This window comes from Dreissena polymorpha, chromosome 2 (genome assembly GCF_020536995.1).
Source record: "Dreissena polymorpha isolate Duluth1 chromosome 2, UMN_Dpol_1.0, whole genome shotgun sequence".
NCBI classification, from domain to species: Eukaryota; Metazoa; Mollusca; class Bivalvia; order Myida; family Dreissenidae; genus Dreissena; species Dreissena polymorpha.
This window is the reverse complement of record NC_068356.1, coordinates 38,785,964-38,808,952: the sequence shown is the minus strand read 5'-3', so window position 1 is coordinate 38,808,952 and position 22,989 is coordinate 38,785,964. Positions and strand designations below refer to the sequence as shown.

The following is a 22,989-nucleotide window of genomic DNA, read 5'->3' as shown; positions in this document are numbered from 1 at the left end:
GATTACTGAAAACTTGCTATGGTATTTAGACAGAGTATTCAAAACTATATCCAAATCTGCAAAAAAAAAATGAAATATAAACAAACAAAACGGTCGTAAACGGTTAAAAACTATCTATTACCCCACATGCTATACGTCACCGAGAAGCACTCTTAAGTTCGACCAGCTGTCTTCATGACGTCACAAATAGAGGCTCACATGGGGTAGATAAATAGTTATTTGCTCACATGAATACTTAGGCTAGGAGCGAAACATTCTAATGTTGTTGTTTTTTTAGAAAATAAAGTTTATTCATATATTTTGAAGATTATTGTAATGTGTGTCTTAAATATTTATAAAAATTAACAACAACTAACAATTAAGAAGGTAACAAAAAAGAAGATTAAACACTAATAAACACACATTTGTAAAATTACCAAACATGTTTACATTTATTATAATACGATATTTTCCTAAACACAATGTGGACATAGGAATGTCTCACCCCTTCTAAAAGCCAGTTTTTCGTGTCAATTGCGCTGCAGTAAAGAGCTTAAATTTAACGATAAACGTCTTAATTGGACGTTTATTAATGCGTCGATCTAATTTATGAATGTCCCCTTATGAGCCCCAGGTAAACAAAGCGCTTATTTACGGAGAATTGTCTTACCTCCCCTGAAAACTGCAGCGTCCCTGGCAATAGTAGAGTATTTTGATGGATGTTTTATGAATTTAATGGTAATTTAAAGAATATAAGTGCGATTAATGCATGAAAAATGAGGTACCGATAATTGACATAATTTAAGCTCTGTTATTCACAAAGACCTGTTTAAACCGCATTTTTATGAGAGGTTGATGGAATTACGACTTCTGTTATGAGTTTTCGCAGGAAGGCTGGCGCGTGATGTAAGTGCTGGTATTCGAAAATACGTCATAAAAAACTGATCGAACTTAGGCACCTGATCGACATTAGGCACACAATATCATCAATACATAGGCACGCATTTTGCGCACTGTAAGGTTGTTCAAATAGACGGACAGAAAACTAGCCTTTACTAGGTAAGTGTCATTGCGTTCTTGAATTTGTCCGACGAGTTGATTTTTGTAAACCATTACCACGCGCAAAAGTTTGCAATCCCATTTATTTCTTACGAAACTTAGCCTCTTAGGTTGAAAAAAATAATATATCATATATATATATATATATATATATATATATATATATATATATCGCCTACTGAATGTAATAAGTCATATAACTGACATTTTTATACATTTTTACTTTTTTCCATTTTTGTGTTTATTAAGGTGAAATACATCAACTGTTAAAATATTATGTCAACCTTTTTTGTAAAAATAATGTTTTTATCAATTTTTTGAAATTGACATAGCAAACACATGTCATTTTCTGAATGTAAAAAGTAGTGTAACTGACATTTTGTGAAATTTTCAGGAGAAGCAAAAAAATGTTTAATTAAGATAATAAACCTTTTTCCATATTCAAATTTTCTGATTAGTATTAGTCTATAATAACACTTAAAAAACGAAACAAAACTCCAAATTGATATGTCTTTTTTAAAACAAAAACAAATTAAGAAAGGAGCAGTTACCATAATTTCAAACTGAAATATTTTGAGCGCAAAAAATAACGTAGCTTCTATGTGCTCTTACTGTATTTTTGAAAATGTCTGAAAATATGCATTCCTGAACAATTCACAAAATGTATATATCAGTGGCACGAACTGGTAGTGGCCCGAAACGACCATCAACCGTTAAAGTTCAAGGGCATAGGGGCCTAATGGAAATGTGTTGAATATTGGATTAATTACCACGCGCAAAAGTTTGCAATCCCATTTATTTCTTACGAAACTTAGCCTCTTAGGTTGAAAAAAATAATATATAAATATATATATATATATCGCCTACTGAATGTAATAAGTCATATAACTGACATTTTTACTTTTTTCCATTTTTGTGTTTATTAACGTGAAATACATCAACTGTTAAAATATTAAGTCAACCATTTTTGTAAAAATAATGTTTTTATCAATTTTTTGAAATTGACATAACAAACACATGTCATTTTCTGAATGTAAAAAGTAGTGTAACTGACATTTTGTGAAATTTTCAGGAGAAGCAAAAAAATGTTTTATTAAAATAATAAACCTTTTTCCATATTCAAATTTTCTGATTAGTATTAGTCTATAATAACACTTAAAAAAAGAAACAAAACTCCAAATTGATATGTCTTTTTTAAAACAAAAACAAATTAAGAAAGGAGCAGTTACCATAATTTCAAAACTGAAATATTTTGAGCGCAAAACATAACGTAGCTTCTATGTGCTCTTACTGTATTTTTGAAAATGTCTGAAAATATGCATTCCTGAACAATTCACAAAATGTATATATATATCAGTGGCACGAACTGGTAGTGGCCCGAAACGACCATCAACCGTTAAAGTTCAAGGGCATAGGGGCCTAATGGAAATGTGTTGAATATTGGATTAATTAATTGTTTAGACATTAATTGTTTAGACATTAAAATAGTAAGTTTTTGGTTTGCTTTTTATCATTTATTTTTATCAAAACACAAGTTTTATAGTGTTTTCTTAAAGTAAAACTGTTCAGATATCATTATATCTTGAATTCATGAATATCGTAATAGAAGTCGGACGTTGCGTATTTCGGACGTTGCTATGCAAGTTAGTTCTCGATAGAAAATGCGGTTTTACCTTTTTACATACAGTTGTGCACCTGTTTTCCTTATAATGATGCAAAGTTTTACGTCTGGAATATCCCCCTCGATGATTATAAATCATAAACTTCTCAAACCTGAGCATCGTCAACTTGACAAGCTTCTGTCTAGATTTAATTAGCAGAATAAATTTGGAGTTCTGATGGGTAGTAATTAAAGTTAAACCACGAGGGCAAAGCCCGAGTGGTTTTGTAACAAGCAAAAGTTGGTTATTACAACAATGACCAGCGCTTAAATGTGGATTATTTCGATGCTAACACGATTTCATTAATAAGTTATCAGCGATTTAAATGTTATAAATAAGAATTATATTAACCGAATGTCCTCCTATTTTCTGTGAAAACGTGACGTCACCACAAGAATGAAAATCAAATGACGTCGTTTTCATTCATAAACAGTGCTTGCACAATCAAAGTTACGTCATACTTATCTCTCAACATAAACATTTTGCTTTAAATTTATTCAAATAAAAGGGAAATAACCATAACACAAATACATTTAATGAACAAAGCATGATATTAAAGTACTGTATTGGTTGAAGTTTACTGCATTACCCAGAAATTATTTCTTTTCCAAATCCCGCGTGAGTGCCCGTGCATTTAATGTTTGGCTAGGCTGCCATTATAAACAAGTTTGCTATTTTGAATTCAATTTTGTATCAAAAGCATTGTTCTTAAATGTGGCATTTTCAATTAAAAATGAGATTTTTAAAAACCCTTGTCATGCAAAAATGGGTCTTATTCCATATGCGCCCATCATATATCTCTCAGTCTGGTAAGGAGAAACATAGCATATTGAGTGATTTTACAATTTTTTTTGTATAGCGAACAGCATCACCTATGACCTGACTGGGCAAATGCACATGTTGGGTTTAACAAACGCTTGCCGAAACGCATAAGACCCATTTTCGCATGACGGCGCTATTGACGTGTGATTTAAATGTGCCGAAAGAAAACTGCGCAAACGCTTGCCGAAATGCATAAGACCCATTTTCACATGTCGTTGATATGGACGTGTGATTTAAATGTGTCAAAAGAAAACTGCGTTTAAATCAAATATCAACATACAATATATTTCTATAGTGAAGAAAGATACTCATTACGAGGCATATGAGGACACATATGAAGTGCTCTCCCGTAGTATATTTCTTATCTACTCACACTAATGTTTGGTTTGACAATGCTAACACACATTTCATGTGGTGAATATGCAATATACAAGTGAAAAACACAACACAATAGTTTTACTTTTGTTTAATTGTATTTATTTATTTAGAAAAGTAAATTGCAAACTTTATTACAAAGTCAGCGTATACGCCGACTACATTTTAAAAAGATATTTATTGTTATTATGCCCCTCTTCGAAGAAGAGGGGGTATATTGCTTTGCTCATGTCGGTCGGTCGGTAGGTCGGTCGGTCCATCCGTCCACCAGGTGGTTGTCTGACGATAACTCAAGAACGCTTGGGCCTAGGATCATGAAACTTCATAGGTACATTGATCATGACTTGCAGATGACCCCTATTGATTTTGAGGTCACTAGGTCAAAGGTCAAGGTCACGGTGACCTGAAATAGTAAAATGGTTTCCGGATGATAACTAAAGAACGCATACGCCTAGGATCATGAAACTTCATGGGTAGATTGATCATGACTCGCAGATGACCCCTATTGATTTTGAGGTCACTAGGTCAAAGGTCAAGGTCACGGTGACCCGAAATAGTAAAATGATTTTCGGATGATAATTCAAGAACGCATATGCCTAGGATCATGAAACTTTATAGGTAGATTGATCATGACTCGCAGATGACTCCTATTGATTTTCAGGTCACTAGGTCAAGGTCACGGTGACCCGAAATAGTAAAATGATTTTCGGATGATAACTCAAGAACGCATATGCCTAGGATCATGAAACTTCATAGGTAGATTGATCATGACTCGCTGGTGACCCCAGTGCCCCAGATAATTATTTGGGAATTAGGGTTTTCACCCATTGATTTTAATAAATAGGGTGATTTCATTCTTGAAATAGGGTGATATGAGATAGAAAAATCTATACCATAAAACCAGTGCCGCTTTACTTCTGTTGAAGCTGCACACTTGTATTGATTCAATAAAACTGTAAACTTTCATCATTGACTTTAATAAACTGATGTTTCATAACGTCTTGAATCCTTAAAACTGTGCATAATATAAACTTTAAACTTAAAAAAATGATAACATGAATGAATCGGCACTTATGGGATTTTGCTTTCTTGGTTCGAAAACATTTGCGATCGACTGATATTTTGACGCAACAATCGCGGATATCTTTCGACCTCTCTTAGACATTTTATTTCGCATCGTAATAGAAGCTGAAAGTACAGACGCTTTACAAAGACATGCACAATGAACGACGGATTAAGTCAGATTTAAAACGCATGTTTGTCTTCGTCAATAATTTGGTCAGACGCTTTATTCAACAATGAAATCTAGACCGCAGAGCGTTTGGATAACTTTGACTTTTCCTGCTCCGTCATCCAGGCGCATGCTGAATGAAAGCGTCGCCGCATTACGAAAATAATTCCAATGAGAAAATACCGAAAATGAGCAAAGCATTTTCGATCGAAGCTATTGTATTGTACACATCAAATTTGACGAATTTGCGTATATGTAAAACCTGTTGTGTTTTAAATACCCATGATATTGTGTTTCTTTGCGTTTTTAAGCAATTAAATAGGGTGAAAGACGCAGATACGCAGCTTATCTGGGGCACTGTGACCCCTATTGATTTTGAGGACACAAGGTCAAAGGTCAAGGTCACGGTGACCCGAAATAGTAAAAGGATTTTCGGATGATAACTCAAGAACGCTTTTGCCTAGGATCATGACACTTCATAGGTACATTGATCGTGACTTGCAGATGACCCCTATTGATTTTCAGGTCACTAGGTCAAAGGTCAAGGTCACAGTGACAAAAGTCGTATTCACACAATGGCTGCCAGTACAACGGACAGCCCATATGGGGGCATGCATGTTTTACAAACAGCCCTTGTATTTAGTTGGTTTTGGTTTTAGCGATAACAAAGCATTTTTGAGGTTGCCTATAGTATGCAGTGTTTTTTTTCACCTATAAGGGAATGGTGGCGGGGCCCGTCCAAAGGGGAAAAACGCATCGTTTTTCAGGAAAAGGGGAAAATTAAGAAGTCATTCTTGTATATGTAATGATATTTGAATACACATGTATGTATGAATGTAATATTCACAGCTGAATGTCTCTGTTCTTTTTATGTCCCCCACTATAGTAGTGGGGGACATATTGTTTTTTCCCTGTCTGTTGGTCCGTCTGTCTGTCTGTTTGCGCCAACTTTAACATTTTGCAATAACTTTTGCTATATTGAAGATAGCAACTTCATATTTGGCATGCATGCGTATCTTATGAAGCTGCACATTTTGAGTGTTGAAAGGTCAAGGTCATCCTTCAAGGTCAGAGTTCAAATATATGTGGCCAAAATCGCTCATTTTATGAATACTTTTGCAATATTGAAGATAGCAACTTGATGTTTGGCATGCATGCGTATCTTATAGAGCTGCACATTTTGAGTGTTGAAAGGTCAAGGTCAAGGTCATCCTTCAAGGTCAGAGGTCAAATATATGTGGCCCAAATCGCTTATTTTATGAATACTTTTGCAATATTGAAGATAGCAACTTGATATTTGGCATGCATGTGTATCTTATGGAGCTGCACATTTTGAGTGTTGAAAGGTCAAGGTCAAGGTCATCCTTCAAGGTCAGAGGTCGAATATATGTGGCCCAAATCGCTTATTTTATGAATACTTTTGCAATATTGAAGATAGCAACTTGATATTTGGCATGCATGTGTATCTGATGGAGCTGCACATTTTGAGTGGTGAAAGGTCAAGGTCATCCTTCACAAGGTCAAGGTCATCCTTCACAAGGTCAAGGTCATATATACGGGAAAATGTGTTTCTCAAACACATCTTGTTCTTAAATATATATCAATGATTTGTTCAAAATTAGTTTCAGTCAGTTCAGCCGTCATGCACAGTATCAGTTTTCCAAGCCAATTAGAGTCTAATTAGGATTTTTTAAATCAATAAAATGGCAAATTTGAGCATTTTTTTAACAAGAAAATGGGCCAAATTGGAATGCTTTTATCAACAAATATTGACACAATATAGATACATCAGGCCTTTTCTTGGCCATTTTGGAAAAAAAAATTCATGAAGTCCACTGATTTGGGAAAACCTAATTTAATATTACTCTTTATAATAATAAGAAATCATATTAATTATAGTTATATACCTTGTTAGATGTTTATAAAATGAATTTGAGATATGTCTATCATGAGGCAGTTGTTTCTAAAAAAAAATTTATTTTGGAGGGGATTTTTAAACAAAATGGGGGAAAATATATACTATTTTTGGTAGGGAATGGGGCCGAATATCGGCCCTGAAATTGCTATAAAAAAACATTGGTATGCCTGTAGTAATTGATGAACTCATATCAAACTGTCTATGTATTGAGAACTGTGAATATAAACATAAGCTAAACCTTCTACTAACCTTCTACTTATGCGTTGCTAGCACCCGTATATACAAAAGATCGCCGCTATCTGATGAGAACCAAAGAACGTTTTCCAGAAATGCCCGCTGTAGTAGCATGAACGAGGTTACGAAACAGGTCATTCGTATTATTATTATAAATTGTTTGTTATATTCGGGTTAAGTGATTATGAAACATTTTTTGTTTTAGTCTATCGTATCGCTGAAGTTATTGTTGAACTTATGTTCAACGTTTTATAAATTGAGAATATAAATAAGGGTAAACTTTTCCCCAATCTATTATTAGCCTCAAATTACGAATGACCTGTACTATGTCATTGAGGTGTATGTGAAAGCTTAACCTATTGCGTTGTTATCAACCATGGACTATCCTTTGTTTATCAATAGGCGCATCTATTAATAGCCTCTGGAAATACCCCACTATACTAGGATGTACACCCTCAGTTATTTTATACCATATGAGAGCGAAGATGGTATGAAATACCTATCTCGTGTGACATATTTTCATTTTAACTCTGGATTTTAATGACGACAAGTCGGATGTGCAGTTAAATATTTTTATACGTATGTTGTGTGACGTAATCTCATTAAAACTCCAGACTTTAATAATAACAAGTCCGACACATTACATTAAACAGTTAAACATTTTTTAAAGTATCAAAAAAATAAAAAAGTTATTTTTATAAATAAAACGCCTTCATTCCGTATAAGGATTGTACGTTACCAGTGAATTTTTCTGCCCCGTAATTACAGCCTCTTACAGGCCGTTTCCCAATGGCAAAAATTAAAGTAGCAATTTTTCCCAATCGGACATGAATTTCCCCCAAAATATGCAAAACTTTTCCAATAAACTAAAAAATTGGTTTATTGAGTATATTATACAGCAATTTAATTCCCCAGCATTTTATTATATAAATTTTAGAAATCATGCATTAATAAATAATTGGTTAACTGTAATTTATAATCATTAATTATCATATTTATAATGTTTACTTTTTCCCATGGACTATCTCGCTTTTTCCCAATCCATAAGGCACAGGCTCTAAAATATAAAGCGAAAACAATTACTGGTTACAGCAATGTGTGAAACAACGTCATTAAAAACAAAAAAATATATTTGAACACACTGGTGGGTAAATACGTTTACGAAAAATACAAACAATATAGATTTATGATATAACATGTTAGATTTTTATCAACCATAATCACTCATAAAGGGATTTTAATATATATGTACATGCTTAGACAGTTTGTTAAAGCCAGTGCCTTTTGGATTCGGAAAATAAGCATGATAAACCATGAAATTGGGAAATATAGCTGCTAAACCATACAATTGAGAAAAATGAAGAATAATTAATATGATTAGAATTACAATTATTTTAAGTGCATGTTTGAGTGCATTTTTAAATTTATATTATAAAATGCTGCTTCAATTTCTTCTTACCATTCATAGGTAAACAATAAAGTGCCAAATATTATTGGGAAAGCTGATTTATGGTCATATCGTAGCAAAAGTGAAGAAGATAAGTGCATTAAATGAATGAATTCAGATTCTGTTATCTGGAATAGTTGTATTTCAAATAGATCCCCCACCCTATTATGGCCAAATAAGGGCTAAATTGCTTTGGGACTTAAAATCAAAAGGCATATTGGTTGATCGTGTAGCGTTAATGTGCTACATGATGTCTGAATTCATCGCCAGGGACTATGTGAGCCACTTACGCAAGCTTGTGCATATAGCATGATCATTTAAAAAGAGCCCCATTCCACCAACATGGAATGGCGGACATATTTACAATATGGACATTGCAGTAGGCATTCATTAAGCCAACTTGCATATTTCATAAAATTCTGAATATAACAAGTTTTATCACTTCCTTTTATACATAAAAAAACAATTAAAATACATAAATGCATGTTTTTTTTGTATTTTATATCTATTTCTATTGGGTATTTTTACTTTTCAAGTAGCAGAATGTCTGCGGCTTATCCGAGGGCGAATTGATAAAGGTTGTTGATGCCAAAACAGGTAATAAAAAAACATAATCAGGTACACAAGCAAATAAAAATATTTTTGATGCTTTAGGTGTGGAAGACTGTCAAATTCAGGTTTGGGGTCCCTAAAATCATTACGGTCGTGTAATTCCTGATGCAGAATGTATTGATAGTGCTGCATCCTGACACGTAAAGCTTGTGCTTTGTTGGCAGCGTTAGTTTGCTCTGAACAGGTTTACCCTTATTCCTGCGATTAATGCAGTCCAGCCGAGTTGATTTGCTACTTGTAAACTTACAATTAGCTTATTATCCCCACGCTTTTTGAAAAGCGTGGGGATATTCTGGTTATCTCCGCTGTTCGTCCCTCTGTCCGTCCTGGCCACTCTTTACCTACACTTTAAGAAAAAGAACCTTCAAAGGTTTTAAACTTACGCACATGGTAGCTATATGAGCATAATGTGCGACCCTGCACTATTTGGAATTTTGATCTGACCCCTGGGTCAAAAGTAATGGGGGTTGGGGTGGACTGGGTCAGAGATTTTCACTCATTTTTAGCTCGACTATTATAAATAAAATATATATAGTGGAGCTATCCTACTCTCCCCGGCGTCTGCGTAAGCGTTAGCGTGCAAATGTTAAAGTTTTCGTACTACCCCAATTTTTTTCTTTGTCCCTTGACATATTGCTTTCATATTTTGCATACTTGTTTACCAACATGACCCCAACCTATAAACAAGAGCAGACAACTCTATCAAGCATTTTGTCATAATTATGGCCCCTTTTCCACTTAGAATATGCAGCAAATGTTTAAGTTTGCGTACTACCCCAACTAATTTCAATGTTCCTTGACATATTGCTTTCATATTTTGCAGACTTGTTAACCATCATGACACCAACCAATAAACAATAGCAGACAACTGTATCAAGCATTTTGACGGAATTATTGCCCCTTTTATACTTAGAATATGCATATTATTGATAAATCTATGTTAAAGTTTGTGTACTTCCCCAAATATTTCCTATATTCTTTGATAATTGCTTGAATATTTTGCATACTTCTTTACCAACATGACCCCAACCTATAAACAAGAGCAGACCAATGTATCAAGCATTTAGACATAAATATGGCCCCTTGTACACTTAGATAATTGAACATTTTGCTTAAATTGCCATAACTTCTTTACTTATGAACACATTTTATTATTACTTTGACAAAACAACACTTACCTGAATACCACAATGGATTCCACCCAAACAATACCCCACGCCCCTACCCAGAATCCCTCCCCCCCAACCCCCCCAATTTTTTTTTAAACATCTTATTAATTACCCCACCCCACATTATGACCCCCCTCTCACCCCTCTACCCCCCTATCCCCCCAATTTATTTATATTTTTTTTGAACATCATTAGCTCACCTGAGCACAATATGTGCTCATGGTGAGCCGTTGTCCGTTGTACGGCGTCAACATTTGTCTTATTAACTCTGTAGAGTCCACATTTATTGTCCAATCGTCATGAAATTCGGTCAGAAGATTGGTTTCAATGATATCTTGGATGATTTAGAAAATGGTAATGTTTGCTTGAAAAACATGGCTGCCAAGGGGTGGGGCATTTTTCCTTATATGGCTTTATAAGGCTATAGTAAAATCTAGTTAACACTCTAGAGGCCACAGTTATTGTGTGATCTTCATAAAACTTGGTCAGAAGATTAATTCCAATAATATCTTGGACGAGTTCGAAAATGATGCCGGTTGGTTGAAAAACATGGCCGCCAGGGAACGGGGCATATTTTTATATATGACTATAGTAAAACCTTGTTAACACTCTAGGTCACATTTATCTTCCGATCTTCATGAAACTTGGTCAGAAGATTTGTCCCACTGATATCTTGGATGAGTTAAAAAATAGTAACCTTTGCTTGAAAAACATGGCTGCCAAGGGGCGGGGTATTTTTCCTTCTATGGCTAATTATGGCTATATATGGCCATAGTAAAATCTTGTTAACACTCTAGAGGCCACAGTTATTGTCCAATCTTCATGAAATTTGGTCGGAAGATTCATCCAAATAATATCTTGGATGAGTTCAAAAATGATGCCGGTTGGTTGAAAAACATGGCCGCCAGGGGGCGGGGCATTTTTCCTTATATGGCTTTAGTAAATCCTTGTTAACACTCTAGAGGCCACATTTATTGTCCAATCTTGATTAAATATGGTCAGATGATTTGCCTTAATGATATCTTGAATTAGTTCCAAAATGGTTACGTTTGCTTGAAAAACATGGTCGCCAAGGGGCGGGGCATTTTTCCTTAAATGGCTATATCAGGCTATAGTAAAATCTTGTTAACACTCTAGAGGCAACATTTATAGTTTGATCTTCATGATACTCGGTCAGAATATTCATCCCGGTAATATCTTGGAAGAGTTAAAAAATGATGCCCGTTGGTTAAAAAACATGGCCACCACGGGGGCGGAGCTATTTTCCTTATATGGCTATAGTAAAACCTTGTTAACACTGTAGAGGTCACATTTATTTCCCGATCATCATGAAACTTGGTCAGAAGATTTTTCCTAATGATATCTTGGATGAGTTCGAAAATGGTTTTGGTTGCTTTAAAAACATGGCCACCAGGGGCAGGGTATTTTTCCTTATATGGCTATATATGGCTATTATGTAAAACCTTGTTAACACTCTAGAGGCCACATTTATTGTCCAATCTTCATGACATTTGGTCAGAAGATTGGTCTCAATGAAATCTTGGATGAGTTCGAAAATAATTATGTTTGCTTGACAGTGTTTTTTTAAGGGCAATTTCTGGGCTGATATTCGGCCCCATTCCCCTAAAAAAAGAGTATATATTTTTCCCCGATTTTGTAGAAAAAAATCCCCTCCAGAATATTTTTATTTTTTAGAAAGCACTCTCTTATAAATATTCATTTCATAACAACTAACAAAGTATATAACAAATTAATAATATTATATGATTTTGAATAATTATAAAGAATTACATACAATTAGTATTTCCCAGAACAGTGTACTTTTCATGTGAATTTCATGCTTTTCCCAAAATGGCCAGGAAAAGGCCTGATGTATCTATATATATTGTGTCAATATTTAATGATAAAAACATTTTAATTTGGTCCATTTTAGTGATAAAAAAATGCTACATGTAAGTAACATTTGCCATTTTATCCATTAGAAAGTCCTAATTAGACTCAAAATGGCTAGGAAAACTGAGACTGTGCATGAAGGCTTAACTGTCTGAAACTAATGTTGAAAAAATCATTGGTATATATTTAAAAAAAAAGGACAGAGAAATTCAGCTGTGAGTATTACATTCATACATACATGTGTATTCATATAATAAATTTCAGAAAATATAAAAGAATGAAATTTTAATTTTCCCCTTTTCCTAAAAAACGACGCGTTTTTCCCCTTTGGACAGGCCCCGCCACCATTCCCCTATTTGTGAAAAAAAACACTGCTTGAAAAAATGGCTTCCAAGGGGGCGGGGCATTTTTCCTTATATGGCTATAGTAAAATCTTGTTAACACTCTAGAGGCCAAATTACCCGTCTGTAGATCTGCCGTGGAATCATATGGAATTCTATGGAAATCGTTAGATGGAATTCCGTGGAGTATTGGCACTAACTTTCCATCCGATTCCATGCAATCAATGGAAAAGTGAAAAAAAAACAGAAGGGGGACTTGATATGGGATGGAATTCCATAAAATGCCGTGGAATTCCATAGAATTCCGTGGCATTCCATATAATGCCGTGGCATTCCATATAATGCCGTGGCATTCCATAGAATGCCGTGGAATTCCATAGAATGCCGTGGAATTCCATAGAACGCCGTGGAATTCCATGGAACGCCGTGGAATTCCATGGAACGCCGTGGAATTCCATGGAATGCCGTGGAATTCCATAGAATGCCGTGGAATTCCGTGAAAAGCTATGGAATTTAATAAAAAGCTGGAATAAAATAGAAAAAAAAAACAGATTATAGATCAAAGGCATTTTATTGATTTTGAAAAACAAATGTGAATGTAACTAAAGGTTTCATCATAGAAGTTAAACAAGAACAGATCTGGCATCAATCATTAACCACACACATGCAGTCACAGTACATATTCAAAAATGAGTGGTTTTACATTTTCATAAAGTACCAACTCTCTTAACCACAGGCATGCATGCACACATTCAAAAACACATCCATAAACATGCACGCATATACAGGTGAGAACAGAAAAACTTATAAAAGGCACAATATAAAACATAGAAGTAGAATTTTACATTTCTCTTATGACAAGTATACTTCCTTTCTCACATATGTTCATAAACACACACAATTACATGCACACACACATCACGCACAATTGTTCTAGAGTTTTTTCTCATAAATTTTAACGTTCAACAACTGTTCCTTATTAATTCTAGAACACTTTCAGTACGATTACAGAAGTTCAGTTCTAGTTGATGTGTTCCAGTACAATTCTTGAAAAGTTCCGAAGGTTAACTTCAAATATTTAAGTCTGAAACCAACTTTCTAGAAAACAAATTCCCATGCAGACAGCCAGTATTCAAGTACTGAGCATAGTTAATAATAATACATAACAAATTAACAACTGTTGTAAATTTGTTATTTATTATACTATGCTCAGTACTGTTGAACACGGACTTAATTCAATTATCCAAGTTTCAAATTCCTAAATTAAAAACAACAACAAATAAATTAAGACAAAAAACAAACACAAAATACAATTCACATAATAAATAACTGGTCTTTTTTATACAAGAAGTAACCAAAATAAAACATGTCACCAGCCACAGACTGCCAGGCTTAACACAGAGGCTTAAAATGTTTGTCCAAGTCTTCCACTGCCATTTTCATTTTCTTCTGAGAATATTGAACACCAGTCACTGCCTCCGGGTCCTTTTTGGTATGAGGTACATTGTATACTGCTCACATGTGCTCTACAGAATAAAAAATCATAAAAATGTCTAAAGCAAAGAGTTATTTACATTCAAACTATAACAAGAGATTGCAAAGCAATATGGTCCCCTACCTGTTAAACTTCACTATTTTAAGTTTGTTAAATATATTTGTTGCCATAGCAACCAGAATTCTTGCATTATAAACAACATGAAATGACGTGCAAAATGTCCTTATTGTCATCTGTTCATGTTTCAAGTTTCATGAAAAAATACTTAGAACTTTTAAAGTTATCCCAGGATCCAGAAAAGTGTAAATGACTTAGACCAATATATTGAATTCCAAAAAGACAAAATACTTTCAGGTGGTTAACATTAAATAATTTATCTAGCCCAGGGCATGACAATATTTACCATGAATTTGTGGCCCTGTAAGTCCTCTAGGTAAATGCGCTTAAAGAGCCGCTTTGCTGTTGGATTATTTCCCTGCCAAACTCTGCAGTATCTTCCATCAACTGGTCAATGGTAATTAAAGCACATAATGAAAATGTATAGGAAACGTAATTCATGAATTGTTTTAAATATTAAGTTGTTAAATGGTCTTTAGAAAGAGAACTAAAAACGAAGTGAATACATCGCAAAGCACTAAGCATAACTTAATTTGTTGGTATGATTAGTACAAATTTATTATTGCTATAATTAGAATGATGTGTTATTCTATTGGTATGAAAATGCACACTCAGATACCTAAAAACCAATTCCATTGGTTTAATTTTTTATTTACAAGCAAATACGTTGAATTGATATCCCCCGCCAACATGCTTCTGGACACATAAGTATTATATTAAACACTTAAACAAGCATTTTTTAAAGATACAAAGGGCCATAACCCCGTTTTTAACAGATGGTGTACAATTCCATTTGGCGGGCATCATCCTCTTATCCATATATATACTCGAACCAGGTTTCACTGAAATCCGCCAAAGCACTTCCAGGAGATGGCCTTGGACACACAAAAAGCATTTTTTTCAAGATACAAAGGGCCATAACTCTGTTATTAACTAATGGTGTACAATGCCATTTGGCATGCATCATCCTCTTATCAATATACATACTCATACCAAGTTTCAGTGAAATCTGCCAAAGCACTTCCAAGATATGACTACGGACGGATGGAAAGACGGACAGACGGAAGGATGGAAGGACGAACAGACAACGCCAAAATAATATCCCTCCGCCTATGGCGGGGGATAATAATAAACATTAACACCATTAATGAGCATTGAGTGCTCAACATGCACAGTAAAAAACTTCCTTAGCCTGCAGTTCCATAACCTTGCATGATAAAATTCCGATACTACATTCAACGTTATTAATTTCTCCACATAGGTCTTATTACTTCCTTTTTCAACCTGCAAACTCCACTAAGTGAAAATTTGGGTGACAGCTGCTTTTAAACTAATATTTGCCATACTAAAACCTCAAATATCACATAAAAAGGTCTACAATAATGTCACAAGAAGATTAAATTTAAAGGAATATTTAGAAATAATAAAAATCACAAACCTTCAGTTGTTGTTCTATTCCTAGACAGACTGCTCAAACACTGTATGCATCACTCTTTAGCAATATTTCATGTCACTTTCCAAATGATATAAATACATAAGTATTTTAAGAAAGTGTTTTTAATGGAAAAACTAATGACTCTTCTGTTTGTTAAATGTCTTTAACTTTATTTTAACAAATTAAACCAGTACATTGTCCACCATGTTTCATGTTTCAATCTAACAGGTAAACTTTCTGTATTTGAATTCAGCCAATTAGAAAAGGCTGTTATATCTTATAACCAATAGATTTGCAGCAAACATACCCAACATCTGATGTACAACACATGCTTGGCTTATCAGATAGATTGTTATTTGACAACCTGGACTGGCTGAGTTTGATATTGAGAAAAAAACAGTGTGTATACCACTTGGACAGGGTTAAGGAATTTAAACTTGTAGAAATTGCTTTGAAAGTAACAACTACTCCTAGTTCTGCAGAACTACTACTTTAATTACTACAGCATCAACAACACCACCACCAACAACAACAGCAACAATAACAGCATCAACAGCAGCAACAACAGCAGCAGCAACAACAACAGCAGCAACAGCAGCAGCAACAACTGCTACTACTGCTACTTCTATTGCTACTACTATTGCTACAGAAACTGTTAATGCTACTACTTCTACTATGACTACTACCACCACAACCTCTACTGATATAAAAAACACTACTGCTACTACATCAGTTACTACAACAACAACACCTACTACAACAACAACAACTACTACTACTAATACAGCTACTACAACTACTACTACTACTGCTGCTGCTGCTGTCGCTACTATGAAGTCTATTTGGCTATTTGTAAGTGTAAGGTGTTCTATATGTGTTCTTATTCCCCATAAGAACTTTTGTAGAACTTACTGGTTCTTAAAGCGTTCTAGATGTGTTCTAGAACTACATTTTAAAACATTTTTAGAAATTTTTAACCATATTTTGTCCTTGAAATGTTCTAAAAATTGAAATTATTGGAACAGTTTCAGTCCTAAGCCATTTTCCACAAATGTTCTGGATTTATTCTAAAAAAACTGTTTTGGAACAATTCCAGAACATACGTTTTAGAACACAAATATGGAACAGTTCCAGAATTTCAATTTCTAAAACAAATTTATAATTATCTTTATTGCATTTTCTTTTAAATACAAAATACATGATGCAAATAAATTCATACATGTATTAAACTACAAATACATTTCAGACAACCAGCGAAAATTTTCTAAGTTATTTTCCATTGATTTCCATCCAAGAAAATGTATAAGTAATTTTCCATAACGATTTCCGTTGAAAAAAATGGCTAAGTCCAACTTTCCATGGTGTTTTCCATACATTCCGTGGAAAGGCATGGAATTTTAGTCAAGATTCCGTGGAAATCCATAACAGCTTCAGATGGAAAATTGGCAAGTGGATGGAATTCCATCAAATTCCATGGATTTCCATCGATTTCCGTAGAATTCCATAATATTTTCTATGGAATTCCATATAAAAGTGCTAATGACTATGGCAGATCTACAGACGGGTAACTGTCCGTTCTTCATGAAACCTGGTCAGAAGATTCATCCCGATAATATCTTGGAAGAGTTCAAAAATGATGCCGGTTGGTTGAAAAACATGGCTGCCAGGGGGCGGGGCATTTTTCCTTATATGGCTATAGTAAAACCTTGTTAACACTCTAGAGGCCACATTTATTTTCTGATCTTCGTGAAACTTGGTCAGAAGATTTGTCCAAATAATATCTTGTTATCTCAGGTGAGCGACTTTTGGCCTTTCAGGCCCTCTTGTGTAATAAATTACCACACCCCATATTATACCCCCCTCTCACCCCCCCTACCACCCCCCCCAATTTTTTTTTCCTTTTTTTATTTTTGAAAGATTGTCTAATAGACCACACGCACCACATTATACCCCCTCTCAACCCCCACCCCCAATTTTTTGTTTCCTTTTTTATTTTTGAAAGATCGTCTAATAAATTATTGAATATGAACAATTTCCCCATAATGGCTTACGTTATACTGTCAAGCACTCAAATAGTCGAGCGTGCTGTCCTCTGACAGCTCTTGTTTTATGTTATTTTACATTAACTACTTTATTTCTACACCGATTTAATTACAATCTCAACCATCCATGTCCACATTGCCCACCCCAGAGCCCCGCCCACTTTGGTGGTAAAGATCTTAAGCTATTTCAGTATAATTAAAATCCAAGCCTTTTTTGTGGTCAAGACCCGAGCTTTCTCACCAAAATTAAAATCCAAGCCAGTTTGGTGGCGGAGACCCAAAGCTATTTCAGCCTAACTAAAATCCAAGTCAGTTTAGTGGTCAAGATCCTGAACTATTTAGGTATAATTAAAATCTAAGCCAGTTTGGTGGTCAAGACCCGGAGCTTTTTCAGCATAATTAAAATCCAAGCCATTTTTTTTATAAAGACGCCGAGCTTTCTAACCATAATTAAAATCCAAGCCAGTTTGGTGGCGGAGACCCCGAACTATTTCAGCATAATAAAAATCCAAGTCAGTTTAGTGGTCAAGATCCTGAACTATTTCGGTGTAATTAAAATCCAGGCTAGTTTGGTGGTCAAGACCCCGAGCTTTTTCAGCATAATTAAAATCCTAGCAAGTTTGGTGGCGGAGACCCCGAGCTATTTGAGCATATTTAAAATCCAAGTCAGTTTAGTGGTCAAGATCCTGAACTATTTTGGTGTAATTAAAATCAAGGCCAGTTTGGTGGTCAAGAACCCAAGCTTTTTCAGCATAATTCCTAGCCAGTTTCGTGGCCAAGACCTTGAGCAATGTCCGCATAACTAAAATCCTAGCCAGATTCGTGTCCGAGACCTTGAGCTATTTCTACAATGTAAAAATCCAAGCCAGTTTGGTGGTGAAGATCCTGAACTATTTCGGCATAATTAAAATCCAAGCCAATTTGGTGGTCAAGATCCTGAGCTATTTCAGCATAATTAAAATAAGAGCCAGTTTGGTGGTCAAGACCCGGAGATATGAGAATAATTAAAATCCAAGCCAGTTTGGTGGTAAAGATCCCGAGCTATTTCAGCATAATTTAAATCCAATCCAGTTTGGTGGTCAAGACCCCTAGCTTTTTCAGCATAATTAAAATCCAAGCCAGTTTGGTGGTCAAGATCCTGAGCTATTTCAGCATAATATAATTCTAAGCCAGTTTGGTGGTCATGACCCCGAGTTATTCCAGCATAATTAAAATCCAAGCCAGTTAAGTGGTCGAGAACCCAAGCCATTTTAGCATAATTAAAATACAAGCCAGTTTGGTGGTCGAAAACCTGAGCTATTTCAGCATAATTTAAATCGAAGCCAATTTGGTGGTCATGACCCCGAGCTATTCCAGCATAATTAAAATCCAAGCCAGTTTAGTGGTCGAGACCCTAAGCCATTTCAACATAATTAAAATACAAGCAAGTTTGCTGAGCTATTTCAGCATTATGAAAATCCAAGCCAGTTTGGTGGTCAAGACCCCGAGCTATTTTAGCATAATTGAAATCCAAGCCGTTTTGGTGGTCAAGACCCCAAGCTATTTCAGCATTTTATTTTTCGGCATAATTTTTTCTTACTCAATTGTTTTCGTACTCACATTTTTTTTGTACACACATTTTTTTCGTACCCAATTTTTTCTGTTTTGTTGACAGAATAATAATAATTTATAGTTAGAAAATTGAAAAATTGGTTAAGTTTTGTGTTAAGGTCTACTCTAATCCTAAAGTATCAAAGCTATATCGTCTACTTAATGTTTTAAGTCATGTAACTGACATTTTTATACATTTTTACTTTTTCCATTTTTGTGTTTTGTATTAAGGTGACATACATCAACTGTTTAATAATATTAAGTCTACCTCTTTTGTAAAAATAATGTTTTTACCAAATTTTCGATATTGACATTACGAACACATGTCATTTTCTGAATGTAAAAAGTAGCATTTTGTTAAATTTTCAGGAGAAGGAAAAAACTGCTTTATTAAAATAAAATAGGGATTCTAACAGAGCAAAAAACAAACACATGGGATATTTTCATATTTGAATACTGGTATTTTACGCATCTTTAGGCAGTTCTGTGTACCAAGGATAAATACAATACTTGAACATTCATGTAATGTATTTCAGATTTAGAGATGTCTGTTTTGTTTCTAAGGTTATGTACAAAATTAAGTTTATATGTTTATAGGTTTAAAATTGTTAATTGTCCTCTTACTTGCCCTTGTATTTCAAGATAGAATACTTTCCTTCCCAAAGGAAAGAGATCTGGGTTTGAATCCCAGTGGGGGCTTCAGAGGATGATTCACTTTAAGAAAAATGAATATATTTGCTTTACTTTGACTCTTACTTACCCAAATAACTCTGACAATGCCTTTAAAAGTATGCAGTTTTTGATAATTCAATTATGCAAGAAACATGTATAAATTTAGGGTAGACTCAGGGCTCGAAATTAACGTTTTTTTCTACTTGCAAAACATTGCGAGCTGCTTTAATACCAACTCGCAAAATCAAAAACAGTCTCGCAAATTTTGCAGGAAACATACAAAAGTTTGGACATTAATTTAGTACTATTAAAACAAAATAAAAAGTACTTAACATATGATATCGTGTGTTGAGTGCGACGTCACCAAAATACAAATCAACGGTTAACTTTACTTTATCTTTCGTATTTTTATTTCCGTCTGCAGGCAAATAGAAACTAATTATGTTTGGCTTCGATGCCATGTCTGTTCAAGTTCAATGAACAAATGTGAATTGTCAACTGTTTCACGTTCTTTGTTCCAATACTATCCGCGTATCTGTACTATAAGTATACCAGTCTACATACAAGGTGCTCGCTTCCGCATACAGGTATTCAGACGTTCTATAAATTGACCTACGGTTTAGCGTTCATGACGTCAAGTGCATTTATATTACATGTTTTTCCCCACTATTTCATTACTCGCAAAAAAATACTAGTGGCTTAAAACTTAACTCACAATCAGTATTTTTCACTCGCATTTTGCGAGTGTGCGAGTGTTGATTTCGAGCCCTGAGACTAAGACAGCAAACTAAGAATGGGCATCCATTTTTGTTTTTTTCTGTCAATACAACAATAAATGCATATAAGAACACATATTTAAATTAAAAATGCAACAATCAGAGGACATAATCAATTAAATAGTAAATGACTACTTAAAATAATTTTAAGCACTGTTTGTTTTTCAGAGATTTGTGAATATGCCGTTTTATGCGAAATTGGGAATTCTTCTCATTGAACTAATGCAATATGTGCTTTGGAACTGGAATCATATAGTGTTGGAAAGCTGGTGTTTCACGTCCAGAGGGTCCTTGCTTCCGGAAAGCTGAAAAGTGTATATGATCTCCTCACTCATTCCATCCCGCGAAACCCTTAAGGTGTCGCAAGTCTAGTAAACACTAGACTGGCTAACGTTGTCTTACAAGCTGTTAAATACACACTATGTAGTTTACCAGTGAGAACAGGCAGATGCGGTGGTTAGAGCAGACGCGCTTAATTTTACTGCAGTTATCCACACAGGCAGTCATGAGTTATGGTTCCTGGCATAGCTAAGCCCATACTGATTTGCAAAATTTCGTCTGCATTATTTGTGAGCTAATACAAATAAAAAAAATATTTTGCCAATATTAATGATGAACGTGTTAAAGAATTAAATCGACACAATCTTAAGCCATTTTTTCCCGAAAAAATCGCAGGTTCTCGTGACTCCATCAAGAGAAATGAGAGCTATTTTTCGATTTGATGTTTAATCAAGACGGGGTTTCCCATTTATCATGTTCTTTGAAGTGGGCGTTATGTTTCCTTATTTAATGATGACGACACATCGACGAGTAAACACACATTTAGATTAGGTGCTACATGTACAAACTATTTGTTGAAATAGCAAAATAATCAAAGTACATTTGTGTAGATAATTAATTTGCATTCGTCTGCATGTCAAATAAATATTTGTTTCAGGTTTTAGAAAAAAAATCATCGATAAGGTAAAGTTGATATAACATATTTTATTTGTAAGACTTTGGGTTTCATTTAAGAAGATGTACGGTTAAAATCGTATAAAGGAAAAAACTAAGCTTAGAGATATGGATATAAGACTGGACTATAGATTAACACAGCCGAACATAAATGAACCTCTAAAAAAGCATTATCGACAACCGATTTGTTTTTAAACATATTACAGGGCATATTATTTAGGCCTAATGATAATAATTTCTTGTTGCCGATTGCTATTCATCGATAATTAATAACTACTCAAAAAATGATCACTCACCAGTTTGAGAAGAACTGATTAGGAAAAAAGCTTAATTCCATTCCAATAACAATGGCACACCAGCCCTCCATACTTACGATTAATTGTACACTTCAGTTACACAATAGTGGTGGTTCGACGCGAAGAATGGATGGACTAAACCGTAAAATTGTTATTGAGAATCCTCCTTTCACAAGTTTAGTCATCATATTTAAAATAATGGATTAGTATTCACAAGTTTGTATGTTTATAAGGTCTATGCAGTTTCGTTTTCACAAGCGGAAGTGATGAAAGAATGTTGTTATGAAGGTTACAACACACTAAACATAAATTATAATAACTGAATTGCCAAATGAAATGTGTTCAATAATTGTGCATGTTTACGTCGCCAGTTACAGCTGGCAATAATCGAGCGAGGTTTACGTTCGGACAATTTACTATCTGTATGAAAAGAAAAAGACGTATTTCTTTATTTGGTATTTGAAATAAGCTTTCATTTTGGAAAACAAATATAAGTTGCATTTTATACAAAGCGTATTAGTTATCGATTAATCCTTACAAGACTCGTTTATTCTGTCTTGTAGACGAAGACATAAACAGCATACTTCAAGTGTGCATAGTTCAGAGCTGTAAATTGAAAAAAAGGGTTCCTTACAAGGCACATCCTTCAACGCGCGATTAAATCAAGATTCGTCTGGGAAAACCTTAAAATTGTCAATAATTCTCCTGCTTTACTACGCTTCAAATATTGACGTCAACGCTGGTAAAATATAGTACGTAGTAACATCGAAATCAAGCGTTACTGCTAAAACTAATGAACAGTCTTCTGTGGACGCTGCAAATCAATACATGTTTATAATATTACATATGAAATTGTGTGTACAATGCATTT

General features: G+C 34.5%; 1 protein-coding gene across 2 annotated transcripts in view; it reads right to left on the bottom strand.

The window, feature by feature from the left end:
- LOC127866666 (uncharacterized) overlaps positions 1 to 22,378 on the bottom strand; it is a 39,373-nt gene extending 16,995 nt beyond the window's left edge. Inside the window, exon 1 of one of the 2 annotated variants that reach the window (XM_052407393.1) lies at positions 22,196 to 22,378. The gene's annotated coding sequence lies outside the window, so the exon portion shown is untranslated. Of the gene's footprint in view, positions 1 to 22,118 lie in introns of both variants that reach the window. The other variant, XM_052407394.1, reaches the window with a different exon arrangement.
- Positions 22,379 to 22,989: the final 611 nt, after the last annotated feature.